The sequence below is a fragment of the Molossus molossus genome, unplaced genomic scaffold, assembly GCF_014108415.1.
Source record: "Molossus molossus isolate mMolMol1 unplaced genomic scaffold, mMolMol1.p scaffold_m16_p_10, whole genome shotgun sequence".
In the NCBI taxonomy this organism is placed as follows: Eukaryota; Metazoa; Chordata; class Mammalia; order Chiroptera; family Molossidae; genus Molossus; species Molossus molossus.
The window spans coordinates 99,604,969-99,619,463 of NW_023425345.1; positions in this window are offsets into that span (position 1 = coordinate 99,604,969).

Here is a 14,495-nt window from a genome sequence, read left to right on the forward strand (position 1 = left end):
TCCAGACACCCCATATAATCAAAGTGTGGGGATTAATCCCGCTCCCAGTGGACTGCCTGTAAGTTGTTTTTTTCCAACATTCTTCCTGGCCTCTCTCCCTTCCTCTTGTCTCACTTTTTTTTGCAAGGGGCGTTGCTTTCCTGAATTCCACTAATTTTTATGCAACCCCCCCCCCCCCACTTGTTTCTCAGAAGCATTTTTAAAATCTGGTCATTGGAACAGTGCCTTTGACTGACGCTCATTTGGCGCTCAGATTGCAGAGCCCCTGAGAGCAGCTGGGCTTGGAGTCAGGCCTGGCTTCGAGCGGGTGGCTGAACAAGTTACTTAGTCTTCGGACTTCTGTTTGGTTCATGGAGAGGATAAGAATAATGCCTATTTTGTAGGGTTGTAAGGATTATTTTTAAATAAATATGTAGAGCACTGATTTGCCCAAGAACTCCTTCTGCTCCCGGAAAGGGGACCGGCCCGGAGCGGGTCTGCCGGGGCCAGCTGCAGTGCAGGGTGCTCGACTGTGCGGCCCAGCTCCCAGTATGAGGCAGGCGAGCTCTGTAAGTGCGCTGATTAAAGCTGGGACAGTGAAACAAGGAAGGGTTAGGATAGAAGAAGCCACAGGAGAGCCTGAGAGAGGCTGCTTTGGCTCCCCAGAAATGTTGCAGGAAAGAGTGAGCCGAGGTGGGGCTGCTTTAGCTCAGGGGAGTCAGAGAAAAGGGGCCTTGGGGACAGGTTCGGGGGTTAGCCCAGAGCGAGCTGCTGCTGCCCACCGCTCCCCTGGCTAAGCCTTGCGGGTCTCAGAGTTTAGGAGGTAAGAGACTGAGCCCTGGGACCTGTGGTTTGAGGGTTTTTTAAGGCTGTTTAGGAGAGGTCTTGGGGGGATCTCAGTAGAATACCATCACTTTTATGCTGATGTGCCAAAAGGAGATGTATTCTCTTCTTCTGTTCTTGGGTGTGGCTGGCAAATGGCACTAATTGGATTTCCGTTGTCTGTCTCCCTAAGTGGGATGATTTAAACTATTTACCCTCTGGCTGGGAAGGGGAAATGCTCTTAGTGTCCTTGGTTTAGGGAAGGTAGGGTTTTCTAGATGGCTGCAAACTGCTGTTTGTCTGTTTTCCCTATTTCCCTTGCCTGGCTCCCTCACCTGCCTCAGATCTACCTGTGAACACACGGAGACTCGTGTGGTAATGATGAGGTGTCTTACTTGCTAGAGAATCATTGACCCTTGACCTGCTGATAAGGCCATCCCACAGGCTAACAGAAGTACCAGAACTGCTGTACTTGAGCTAATTTGAACTCAGAGAGAACGAATGATTCAGTGGGAATGTTAGGAGCCTGCAGAGGAAACAGTTGTGACCTAGATTTCCGTGATGACACGTCTGATTAAGGCAGACTCTGGTGTTTGCCCCTCTGATGTTCTTCCTCTTGCTGGCTGAGGGCTGATTTTCTTGGAGGAAGGGGACTGTTGCTCGCCCCCATGTGGCTCAGGGAAGTGTGGTTTTATGCCAGCCCCAGGGGCCATGCCCATGCCCTTTGGTGTGATTGGCTTAGAAGTGGACCTATGCTGGGCAAGGAGGCTAGAGTAGAGCCCCCCCCCCCCCCGAGTCCCCCCAGAGCCCCTCCCCCCCCCCGGAGGTCCTGGGCTAAGTCCTCACTCCCAAAGAGCTTAGAAGAGACAGTGTTCTCTGGACGGGCTGCACCCCTCCCCGGGACCCTGCCGAGCGGCTTAGGCAGAGCCAGCCCTGAGGGTGCTGAGCGGACAGGAGCAGACTCCTGGCCCCCTAGAGGACAGCCAGGGCTACTGCTTCTGCCCAGCGTGAGCCCCGCGCTGACTCCCACGGGCAGTCTCATGTCTGTCAGTGTGAGAAACGGGCCTGGGCCTGTAGAGAATTATTTGTGAGTTTATTTGAGCCAAACTGACAATTGCTGAGAAGCAAACTCTCAACAGATTGAGAAAATGCTCTGGAAAAAAATGGCAGTTTTGCACCTTGTTTTATTTACAATTACAATCCAAAGAGAAGGTGTAAATGGGTTACGTGACATCCTGGTGATAGATTAGGGAGGTGGGAGAAACCTCTGGGATGGATAAAAAGTAAAATGATACACACTTCTTTTACAGGGGTAAGTACAGGATAGTTACAATCAACAACATGATGACGACGACGAGGGGTTGTGGTCTCCTCGCGGGCACGGTGCCTGTGCTTTGAGGGGCCCAGAAGAACAGAAATTGCTTGGACCCTCCAAAGGTGTGTTCTCCTAGATGCAAAAAGACATTAGGCTCAGTTAAGGTAAAGACTGACTGGTCAGGGAAGATTCTAGCCTAGGACATGGCTACTTGCCATAAGCTGCTTTTAATTAAACTTCTAATTTCAGACTGTCCTTTGTGGCTACTTTCGGTCTCCGAGTTGGTAAGGCCACCAGGCAGGCCTCCCTGAGCTTGTCAGGTTTAGCATCTGGCCCCTTTTTGTCCCCAAGTTCTTAGAGTGTTTTCCTACTTCTGTTGCTGGTGGAAGGGGGGTCTTGCGATGTCTCGAGAAAAGGCATTTTTAGAGACTCACACAAGAGGATGCGATGTTGTAGAAAGCTTGACTTCTGTTGACTCGAACCCGAGTGTCGAAGGCCCGCTCCCCGTTGTGCCGCCAGGAAGACGTGCGCTGTGGTCTCAGCAGAGCTAGGATCGGACTCGCGTCCAGAGCTTTCGCTCATGTGAGGACATAGTCCGGGCCAGCATCGGGCTAGCTTAGTTTGCGTTTCCTGCTGCAGCCCTCCAGACCGGTGTGGCGTCCACGTGGCCCGCTACGGAGGGAACACGGGCAGGAGCAAAGCCAAAGGAGCCAGAGAGCCAAGAGAGCTCCTTTGTCGAGGGAAAAGGGGTTACGTATTTCCACATTTCCACGGGCTGGCAATGGCCCTGCCCCCTCTGGCCAGTGTTCTCTGTTCCCAGGTTAGACTGACAGGCATCTGCCCTACTCCCACCGACTTCACTGTGCACGTGTCCGTCTCCCTTTGTCCAGCCCTCCCCCAGTGGTCTGTGGGGAAGGAGCTGGTTCCCGGCGGAGTGCGAAGTAGCTTCCTGGTGAAGCTGCCCAAATGACATGCGCACAATGGCAGGCCTTCCCTTTGCTCCTTTCCTGTTACTAATTACCTGCCAATCACAGCGTGTCCTTGCCACTCAGAGGCTCCCGAAGGGTACGTGGAAGGCAGGGCTCTACTTCAGCACCTGCTTCAGACTTGATGAAGTTAGCTTACAGAAAGATGAGAAGAAATAGGAAGATGATCCTGTAGTCAGATCTCCCAGAACACGCCTCTGACTGTATGATCGCAGATTATGCCGACGATGAAGGGAAGACATCTAAGAAGACTGCTGTGCAACGAGTCAGCTTTCCAGTCTTACCATTTGTAAGGCATGAGCAGAAAATGAGGGTTTGGGTCTATGAATCAGGGATGAATAGCACATGTCAAACACCTCTGAGAATAACGTTAGAAAGTCCTGGAATGAGCTGGTGTTACCAGAAAATAGTAAGTGTGCATTTGCTGTGTTCAGTAGAGTAGCGTGGGCCAGCCCTGCCTCTCCCGTCAGCGGGGCGAGCTGGGCGCCTGGGCGCCTGGGCACGGAGCAGAGCCGCGTCCTGACCAGGAATGCAGGGGAATACGGTAGAGGGGGGGGGAGAAGTGACGGACACAGGAACAAGATGCCATCTACTTGGGGTCAAGTTGCCAGACCCAGAGAACTTACACTTCGGGTCCGAGAGAACCCGTGCGCTCTCCACAATACTGTCCTTCCGCCCTCCTCCTGGAGCGCAGGGGGAGCCCACACCCTCAGCTTCCTGGGACCCTCACACAGGCTCGCCCCTGTTTGCTCTGAGACCACAGCAGTCCAGACCACCAGCTCCCCTCTTGGTATCCTCTTCATGACCCCCATGGGCCCTGGGATGCACACTTTCCACCCATCCCATTTCCTGCCACTCACTGCCCCCCCCCCCAAACTCAGGACCCAGCAGAAACCTGCCATTTGGGTTGGTTTCAACCCAGCGGAAACCACCCCTTGTCCCTGGAGGTCCCTTTTCACCCTTAGGCTCTGATCCCAACTCTCCCCTGAGGGCACTACCTCCCCAGGGGTCCTGAGAGAGGTTTGTTTTCAAAGGCTATCATTTTCCAGGAGCTCACTGGTGACAGCATTGGTTTATGGTCCTGATAGTTGGCCTATTTACAGGCGATAAAACAGGCCCAGAGAAGTACAGCATCATTTTTGAACACAGTTTATTTTATCAGGCAGAGACTATTCTTGAAAATATTCTTTTTTTCCTGCTTTTAAAATTGATATTTGCTCATTGTACAACATCTCATGATTATGGAAAAGTAGAAGGAAAAATAAACTAATCCCTCCTCCAGAATCAACTATGAATAATATCTTGATGAATTTCTTCCAGTCCTCTTTATTAACATGTATACATTAAAATAAAAAGTATACTATATTCAGAGTTTATATATTGTTTTTCATCTTTAACATATCATAAGCGTGTCCCCAATGTTGTCGTCTTTAACAACACATTTGTTTTAGCTATATAGTCCTCCATTCCGCGGGCACATCAGGTCCATTAATGTGATGGTTAAGTTTGGGGTTAGAGCTGCACAGTGCTCTGTCCTCACTAGAAAGGCCGAAAGAAAAGGAGCGACAAGATCGTGTTAGCAGGACGTGAAGCGACCAGAACACACACATTCCTGGTGAGAATGTCACTGAGAACAGCTGTCTCACAAAACTATTTTGTAGTATCAACCAAATATATGTATATCCTGTGACCCAGAAATTCTTCTCCTGGATAATTATTCAACAGAAACAAAACCGTGTCTGTCCATAAGAGACACATAAGAATCTTCACAGCCACTTTATCCATGAGCAAGGAACATCCCACATGTCCATCAACGGTAGGATGGACTTGAAAATCGTGCAACAATATTAAGGAAAGAAGCCAGACATGAAAGAATACCTACTGTGTATGCTCATTTAAATCAAGTCTACTTATAGGCAAAATTGTCTATGGAGGCAGCGTCAGAATAAGGGGAGGGTGCTATTAACTCCCAGTGGGAGGGACCCTTCTGGGTGCTGAAAGTGTTCTCTATTTGAAATGCATGGGGCTTACGTGGGAGTATACGTACACATGTAAAATTCAAGCTGCACACTTCAGATTTGTATTTTATTGTATGTAATTTCTGAATATCAGACCTTAGGGAAAACAAAGAAATATTTAATAAGCCCGGAAATATGCCACCTACTCGAGATACTGTGGCAGTGGTCCAAGCCACTGCTGAGCTCACTGCATTGCACCACTCGCCTAAGTTCGGACACTTAGGCTATTTCAAATATTTATACACATAAATCAGTAGAAGAAATGACTAAGAAAGGGTCAAATGCTTGACTATATATCAATTGTAAATGTTTACAATTTCCTTAACTTTGTATTTGAAAGATTGAAAACCTGTAGAAAAGTTGCAAAAATAGTCTATTGAACACTCCTGTATCCTTCGTCTAGTCTCATCTGGTAACACTGTGTTACATTGTTTTCTATATGCAGAGAGAAACAGACACAAGTAGTTTAAAGAAACAGAGATTTGGGGAGGGGTGAGAGCTGAACCCTTGGAAAGTGCCATCTGTGTCTCTTTATTCCTAAGTTCTATGGCCTGTATTCCTTAAGAAGTATTCAGGAAATTCACTTCATATTCCAGAAATTTAACATTGACTCAAAATATATTATGTAAAATACTGCCAATATTGAAATGTCCACAATTGTCCCAATAATGCCTTTTAAGCTGTCGGGTCACCAAGCCGGGCTCATGTATGACTTGGGCAGCTATGTATGATGGCGAGTATTACGTGTCAGCTTGACTGGGCCGTGGGGTAGCCAGGCACTGTTCTAGGTGTTTCTGTAGGTGTGGTCGGGGTGAGAGCAGCACTACCTTTGTAGACCGAGGCAAGCAGATGGTCCTCCCCAGGGTGGGTGGACCTTTTCCAACCAGTTGGAGACCTGAATAGAACTGAAAGGGTGACCCTCCTGGACTGAGAGGGTTTCCCGGCAGGTGCTACAGCAGGAGCCTTGAAAACACTACTGTAAGTGAAATAAACAGACACCAAAGGTCACATACTCTTTGATTCCACTTCTGCGAAGTACCTTGAATAGGCAAGTTCCTAGGGACAGAAAGCAGAATAGAGGTTACCGGGGCTGGGAGAGGGGGTGGGGAGTTAGGAGTTCTGGAGATGGATGGTGGTGGTCGTGCGACCGTGGGGAAATTCTTAATGCCCTGAACTGAACACTGAGAAATGGCTAACATGGTAAATGTCATGTTATACTATATACAGTGACCTCAATAAAATGATAACAATGAAAACAGTGTGAGTCGGCATTATCCAGGAGCAGGGATGGTGGAGGGTCAGAGAGGGCAAAGGGCGAGCAGAGAGCAAGCAGACATGCAAAGGCCGGACATGAGAGGGGTAGGCTGGCCAGGAAGGTGTGAGTAGCTCGGTGTGGCGAGAGTGTGCAGCACGTGACTGATGGGGAGGAAGTAAGAAAGCTGAGGCTGGCCCTGGCCAGTTTGGCTCAGCGGTTAGAGCGTCGGCCTGAGGTCCGGAGAGACCCGGGTTCGGTTCCCGCTAAGGGCACGTACTTCGGTTGCAGTTTGTCCCCGGCCCTGGTTGGTCGTGTGGGTGGCAGTCACTCGATGTGTCCCCTTCACGTCGATGTTTCTCTCTCTCTCTCCCTTCCTCTCTCTCCCTCCCACTCTATCTGTACAAAAAGGGAAAAATATCCTCAGGTGAGGATTAAAAAAAAAGAAGAAGAAGAAAGCTGAGGCTGGAGAAATGAGCAGGAAGCCAGATGTAAAGAACCTCTGAAGAAGCCCGGCCAGCGTGGCTCAGTGGACTGAGCGTCATCCCATGGACTGAGAGGTCCCGGTTCAGTTCCTGGTCAGGGCACATGCCCCAGTTGTGGGCTCAAACCCTAGTAGGGGGCGTGCAGGAGGCAGCCGATCAATGTTTCTCTCTCACTCACACATCAATGTTTCAATCTCTCCCTTCCTCTCTCTCTAAAATAAAGAACCTCAGCAGCCTGCCAATGACCTTGAAGCGTGGACCTCTCTGAAGACAGTTGCACAGCAAGGATCATCCGCATTCACATCACCAGGGATGCACTCCACACATCTTGGCACACCTCCTCCAGCCTTTCTGTTTTAATAACTTATAAGTTACTATGTTTTTATTTTTAAATGCTTGTTATAAAGAATGCAGTCCTGAACACAAAGAGATGAGAGTGTTTTATATCACCCCAAGCTCCTCGCTCATAAATAAGAACGTGGTCTGAAGATATTCATTATATTCACATAGATAGTAGACATGGCTAATAAGCAAAATTGCTCTTATAAATGTGGGATCATCATGGAAGCTGTTTTTAATTGGATTTGACAGAAGAAACTGAAGTGAAAATGAAGAAACCTCAGCTGTCAGATACAAGTCCCTTCACCACAACAGGGCTGTTTCTTGAAGGTCCCTTTAGGGTCAAAGAAAGAGAGATTATGAAGAAAAGAGAGGAGAGGCTGGGTTATTGTTTATTTTTACAACTTTATATCTCAATTTCAGACAACACTGATCAATTCCTTTCCCTGAAAGATGAAACTGTTACTATTTCCTCCATTTTGACCCCCTCCGAAATTGAAAGGTCATACAAATATTTTAATATTTTCTAGTTTCGAACCCATACACTGTGCTCTATAATTGTGTTCTCATAATTATTTAGTTTTAACTATTTAAGTGGACTCTGGATGGTCTTTGTTTTTCAATCATGATTCATCTATCAGTGAGTAAGTTTTTATTGTAAAAATATATGTGTGTGTGTGTGTGTGTGTGTGTGTTTATGGATTTTAGAGAAGAAGGGAGAGGAATCGAGAGAAGAGAAAAACATCAATCGGCTGCCTCCTGCACGCCCCCTACTGGGGATCAAGCCCTCAATGTGGGCATGTGCTCTGACCTGGAATCAAACCTGTGACCCCTCGGTGCACAGAACAACACTCACCCAACTGAGCCACTCTGGCCAGGGCTAAATTTTTTTTTTTAAAGAAAACTCATGATAGCCTGGCCAATGTGGCTCAGTGGTTGAGCGTTGACCCATGTACCAAGAGGTCACTGGTTCAATTCCTGGTCAGGGCACATGCCCAGCTTGTGGGCCCGATCCCCAGTGGGGGGCATGCAGGAGGCAGCCTATTGATGTTCTCTCTCATCGATGTTTCTATCTCTCCCTGTCCCACTCTCGCAAAAGTCAATAAAGAAAAAAAAAATTAAAAAAGAAAGAAAACTCATGATACTTCTGAAGATGTGTGTCTGTTGCCTTTACATTTGAATGATATCTTGACAGGGTATAATAATATTAGGTGACACTTTCTTCCAGAACTTTGTAGATATTGCTTTATTGTTTTAAGGCTTGGATGGTAGGGAAGAATTCCAAGGTCAGTCTAATATGTTTCTTTTGCATTTGTGTTTTTCTGGGAGCCTACAGATTTCTTTGTTTATGCCTACAGTTCGGTCGCTTCTCCAGATTCTGCCTTGGAGCAGAAACCTCAGGGTCAAAACCTCCGAGAGCACAGAAGTGCTTCCATCTGCAGGTTCAGTTCTGCCTGGGGAGTTTTCTGTCTCCACCTTTGAGTGCATCGTGTGCGCCACTCGTCGGTCCTCCTCTCAGGGACCCCAGCTGGGTTGGTTGGATCACGTTCCTGTCTGCACCATCGTTATCATCTTCTCCATTTGCCTGAACATGTGCGTCTTTCCATTTGCATTCAGCGCGATTAACTCAGGTCTTTCTTCAATTTCCGCACTTGTGTTTTTAGCTACGTCTAGTCCTTTGTTTGTTTTTAAATACAGAGAGAAAGGGAGAGCGAGAGAGAAACATCAGTGTGAAATAGAAATATTGACTGGTTGTCTCCCAACACACCCCGTCCAGGGTTCAAACCTGCAGCCTGGGTATGTGCCCTGGCAGATCAAACCTGTCACCTTTGGGTGCGTGGGACGATGCTCCAACCAACCGAAGCCACCTGGCCAGGGCTAGTACTTCATTTTTGTTTAGTGTATACTTTAGCCCTCTGATTGTGATGTTCTGGAGTCTATGGAGATAGGCCGAGGAGGCAGAGAAGAGGGAATGGGGAACAGGTGCAGCTGTGTGTGTCGGAGACGCTGCTCCCTGCACTCTGCCGCCGGCCGTGAGTGTGGGGCCGAGGCCTGCCCCTAGCTGAGGGTGCTTACATTCCCACGTGGCATTACCTTGGGGGTCAGGTTGTTCTCTCAAGTCAGGGTTAGTTCTCGAATCCTCATTTCTGCTCAAGAATCAGCTCTATTTTTCACTTTCTCTCATCCCCTCACACCTCAGACCCCCCATGACTCTTTGCAAAGTGCTCTTTCTATATCCTTTTCATGTGACTGATCACAAAGAGGGAAAAACAGCAAAACTATTGCCTCTTATTTTTTTGAGTATCGCATCGCCTGCCTTTGACGATTATTTACCATATTTGATGCATCCTTCTCATTCACTTGTTAGTCATATATGGGGCACCTACTACGAGCTGCATACTGGGGGCACTAAGAGTTCAAGGGCACGTGATATAGTCTCTGCTCACAGGGTTTGTGATCATGACCCTTTCCAGCATCCCTTCCTGTGCTGCACGAGCGAGAGCAAACCCTCCTGTCCTGCCTCCCGTGCAGCTGGAGTCCAGGTGTCCCCGCAGTGCCCCCTGCTGGCTGCACTCAGGTGCAACCTGGACTTACACTGAGGTGTGTGGAAGGGAAACTGAGCCACTGTGTCCCTTCCACTGGTCTGGAGTGTGGGGGTGCAGGGGGTGCTGCTTTGGAAACCACGACTGCCTGGTTTGTAGGCAGCATCTTAATTTGGCAGCTTCCTGATCATGCCGGAGGCCTCAGCCCCGTTTTGTAGGGTGGTTAAAGGACCCGGTCTTGGAGGCTCAGCTTAGAGACTGTTTTCTGTTCTCTGAGTATCATATACTGCGAAGTCCTTTCTGCTTTAACTACTTAGCATGGTCCCTGGATTCTGCACTCATTAACTCTGACCACTGTACTTCCTAACTTTAATTTTTACTTGCCCCCAAAACCTATCAGGAGAGTCTCCTCCCTGGCCCCAGGAGTGCACCCTATTTATTCTGGCCTGTGCCTTACACCCCCCCCCCACACACACACACACAGGTAACTGTCCCCCTGGGTCCTCTAAGTCTGGACCTCAGGCTGACCGTGCCTCCCCTGGAGCTGCTTTGAGCCCTATGGGCCTGCTAGTCCTCACCGGACAAGGCCGCACAGCTCTGAGTCCAGTGGCTTGTTGCTGTCTCTCAGCCTGCCGGGATCAGTGCAACGCAATGAAACTACAAGCACATGCTGCTTGGAGTGAGGGGGAGCTTTGCAAAGTAGCAAATGCTCTGGATCTCTGGACACAGTCCCATTTATTTGCAGATTGGTACCCCCAGGTCACAAGTGGATTTAAGTAAAGTATTTCCTTGAGATGGCATTACTGCAAACATACACCCTAGGTTAGTCTCTTCCTTTTTACAGGAAGAGACCGTGAATCCAAAAGATAACAAACCCTTATTCACATGCAAATGAAGCACCCGACACACCTGGGCGCCCCCCCCCCCCCGCCCCCGCCCCTCCCCAGGAGTCTGAGAATGCATTAACACAAGGTTGAGAGTGCTTAACATGAGGTTAAAAAACGTCCATCTTCAGCTCCCTACCCCACAGCTTGTGGTGTCAGCTCTTCCATTCCAACTGTGATGGTTGAAAAGCAGGCCCTTGGTCTCCTCTGCAGTAAAACGTGGAGGCAGGACCACGGGAGCACTGCCTTCTCCCAGTTCTGAAGTCGGCGAGACTCTAAGAAAAGCTCCTTGCCAATTCAACCGAGCCCAGCTGCTCTTAAACACATTTGATTTCAAGCTTGGGGGCCTCTGTACCTCCGGACACCTCCCCACGGCTGACTGAGCACAGGTGGACGGCTTATTTTCGTGGCCGGGGAGCAGTTGTGCAGCTGGCCCAGCCGCTGGGGCGAGGAGCAGTCCCTTCCTCTGTAACAAGACAGCCCTGCCTCCCAGTGAGGTCACTGGTTTCCGGGCAAAGGAAACAAGTTGCCTGCCTTCAATGACCCATCCTGTCCGCCCAGACCTCCTGGCACAGCGAAGGCTGAGAGGTGAGGGTCCAAAGCAAGCTCTGGGCACACGTCCCACGAGTCGCCAGGTGCGCTGCACTCTACAGCTCTGGACTTCACTGCAGGCCCGGAGCCGGGGTGGCTGACCCCGCAGGCGCAGTAGGATCAACCAGCCGCTCCGATGCCCACACCACAGAGGCTGTGCGTCAGGCAGACCGGCTCCCGGAGGGGGACACAGGCTCAGAGGCTATCATAGGGCCACGGAGTTCCCGGAGGTGCTCAGCCCGTCTGTCCCCCTCTGCCCCGCTCTGGGCCTGCCCTTCGCCCAGCAGCTCCCGCCCACTGCTGGGACCTCCCGCAGAAATGCCGCCCTGAGCGAGGCTGCGCCACACCTTTCATCAAGGGGTGTCGTGAAACACGGCCAGCTGACGGTGCGTCCGTGTGTGCATAGCCTCACTGTGCCCCGCAAAAGCTGTAGGAGCTGCTTTAAAAACACAGCACATAAGCAGTTTGCTTTTGAGTCAGGAATGACTCCAGACTTACTGATTTCCATTTGCTTTGACCTCTTCAGGCACTGGTCCCTTACACACACACACACACACACACACACACACACACACACACACCTGGGCCCACACCCTTGCGGCTTGGAGACCTGACACTGGCCTGTTCATTTAGACTCTGGCCTGGCATCTCCTTGGCGCCCTGCTTCTCGGAACTGTCACTCATATCCCCACATCCCCACACCCCCAGATACCCTCCTTAATAAACCCACACCATCTTGGCCCCCACTTTCCAGGGGAGGGAAGTTGGGCAGCTCCTGAATGGTGAGAGACTTTGGACATAATTATATCACTCTGTAATTGCAAAAGATCTTTGTAGCAAATGTCCCAGAAAGTTTCTCCCTCTTGGTGAGTTGCTCTGACCTATTTATCAGACGAGAGCCCAGCAGCCTGCTCCTTGGCTGCCTGGGGCTGTCCTGTTGGCAGCAGCCGCGGTCCGTAGCCCACCCTTCTGTTTGCTGTCTACACAGCTGCCCAGGCTCCACGTGACCCTGTTGGCAACAAAGCAAAAGCTTACAGTCAGATGGATGTCGTTCTGAGTCCCAGACCTACCATAAACTAGTCAAATAAATGTGGGTGGGTATGGACATGAACTTCTCCAAACATCAGCTTCTCTTTGTGAAGACAGAGATATAATGCCCTGTCTCCAAATGGACTTTATCATTGTTGAGACTCCATGAGCTCATGTCAGCACACAAACCTACACGGGGAAACATGTGAGTTCCCTCCCCCCACTTTTTTTTTATCCTCACCTGAGGACATTTTTTTTTTTGCATTCATGTTCAGATAGAGCGGGAGGGAGAGAGGGAGGAAGAGAGAGAGAGAGAGAAACATCTATGTGAGAGACACATCGACTGGTTGCCACTCACACGACCCCAACCAGGGCTGGGGACAAACTGCAACAGAGGTACGTGCCCTTAGCGGGAACCAAACCTGGGACTCTCTGGTCCGCGGGCCGACACTCCAACCACTAAACTGGCCAAGGCCCTTCACCTCTTTTTTAATGGACCCATCCTGGCTTCTTTATTCTTGTGGATGCACGGGAGGCAGACCAGACGTCCGCACCGAGTGAGGAAGAAATGTTAAAACGGGGGCTCTGTGGTGCCTGAGCCAAGCTGCCAGGACACCTGGATGGTAAACAACAGAACGATCAGGACCGAGCACCCCACAGCGTGGGGTGGGAGCATGAACCACACATGCAAATTTGTTCTGGTCCCAGTTCCCCAAGCCGCCCCGGGGATCCCCAAGACCCGCTCCCAGGTGAGAAATGTGGCGGAGCTGTAGCCAGCGCGAAGGGGCTGCGAGGCCGTGACAGGCCTGAGAGCCCGACGGAGCCAGCGCCGCCCAGGGCTCCAGCGCCCTGCGAGGAGGTCAGTGCTGGTCAGTGCGAGGCGCAGGGTGCCCAGCTTGTTTCTTCCCCTCTGATCTTCTCTTCTGTATGTGCATTCCGTCCCCAAGGACAGCCTCTCCCAGGGATACGTTTTTATTGATTTTAGAGAGAGAGAAGAACACTGATGTGAGAAAGAACTATCCATCACTTGTCTCCTGTACGCTCCCTGATGAGGGACTGAACCCAGGTTTGAACCTGAAACCTAGGCCTGTGCCCTGACCGGGAATCGAATCAGTGCGTGGGATGACGCTCCACTGAGCTATCCAAGCAGGCGGGTGTGTATTCCTTTAAGCAAGTGACAACTTCCGCAGCACTGAAAACGAATTCACTGCGGGGAGACGGGGCACTCTGAGCAGAGCAAGCCACAGACTTGTTCTTGTCGCTCACAAACCGATGGCGTCTCGTCAGGAGGAGACAGTGCGAAGGGAACTGAGGAGAACACATTCACCAGTGTACGTGGGCAGGCAGCCACAGGTCCCAGCGCTGCCTGGCGTCTGGGTATCGTTTTAATTGTGCCTATTTTCACCGTGTATTGATACCCACTCTCGCGGTGTCCTGGAGTTGCCAGAGTAAAGCACCGAGTCAGTTCCGCAGACAGAGATCTGCCGTCTCATGGTTATGGAGGCTGAAGTCCAAAGTCAAGGTGTCGGCAGGGCCGGTTCCCTCTGAGGCTATGAGAACAAATCTGTTCCTCGCCTCTGCCCGAGCTTCGGTGGTTTCTGGAAATCTTTGACATTCCTTGGCTTAGAGAAGCATCACCCCAATCTCTGTCTTCATAGTCACGTGGCATCCCCCGGTCTGCGTGTCTGTGTCCAAAATTCCCTTTTTATAAGGACACCATCGTATTGGATTAGGGGGCCCAGCCTGCTCCAAAATGACTTCGTCTTCAAATTACATCTGTAATGACCCTATTTCCAAGTGAAAACACATTCTGAAGTCCTGGGAGTGAGGACTTCAACATACAAATTTATAAGGAACATAATTCAGCCCCTAACACCTGCCGCGTGGCACACCTTGCTGGATGCTGAGAGGGAGGTGCCGCTACGCCGCGTGTGCTCGCTGTACCCACGGGCCAGCGCGCCAGGCAGAGTGTCCTGCAGACTGGACGCGGCTGGTGAGAGGCGCATGGAAGTACAGCTCAAGTTCCATAGGAGCATGAGGAGAGGACCTTAGAGAAATGACGTTTAAGTGTTGGATTTGAGAGGCATGACCCCTAAATTGCATTCTAGTGAGGCTGAGGGTGATTTCAGAGAGAGCTGAGGCTTTGTTTACCACTGTCGCAGTCTGACGTTTCCTTGACATTTTCAGTTGTCTTCGGTGCATCTTCAGTGTAAAACTGGTGGTTGGGTGTCATCCCACGCACAGAGAAGATG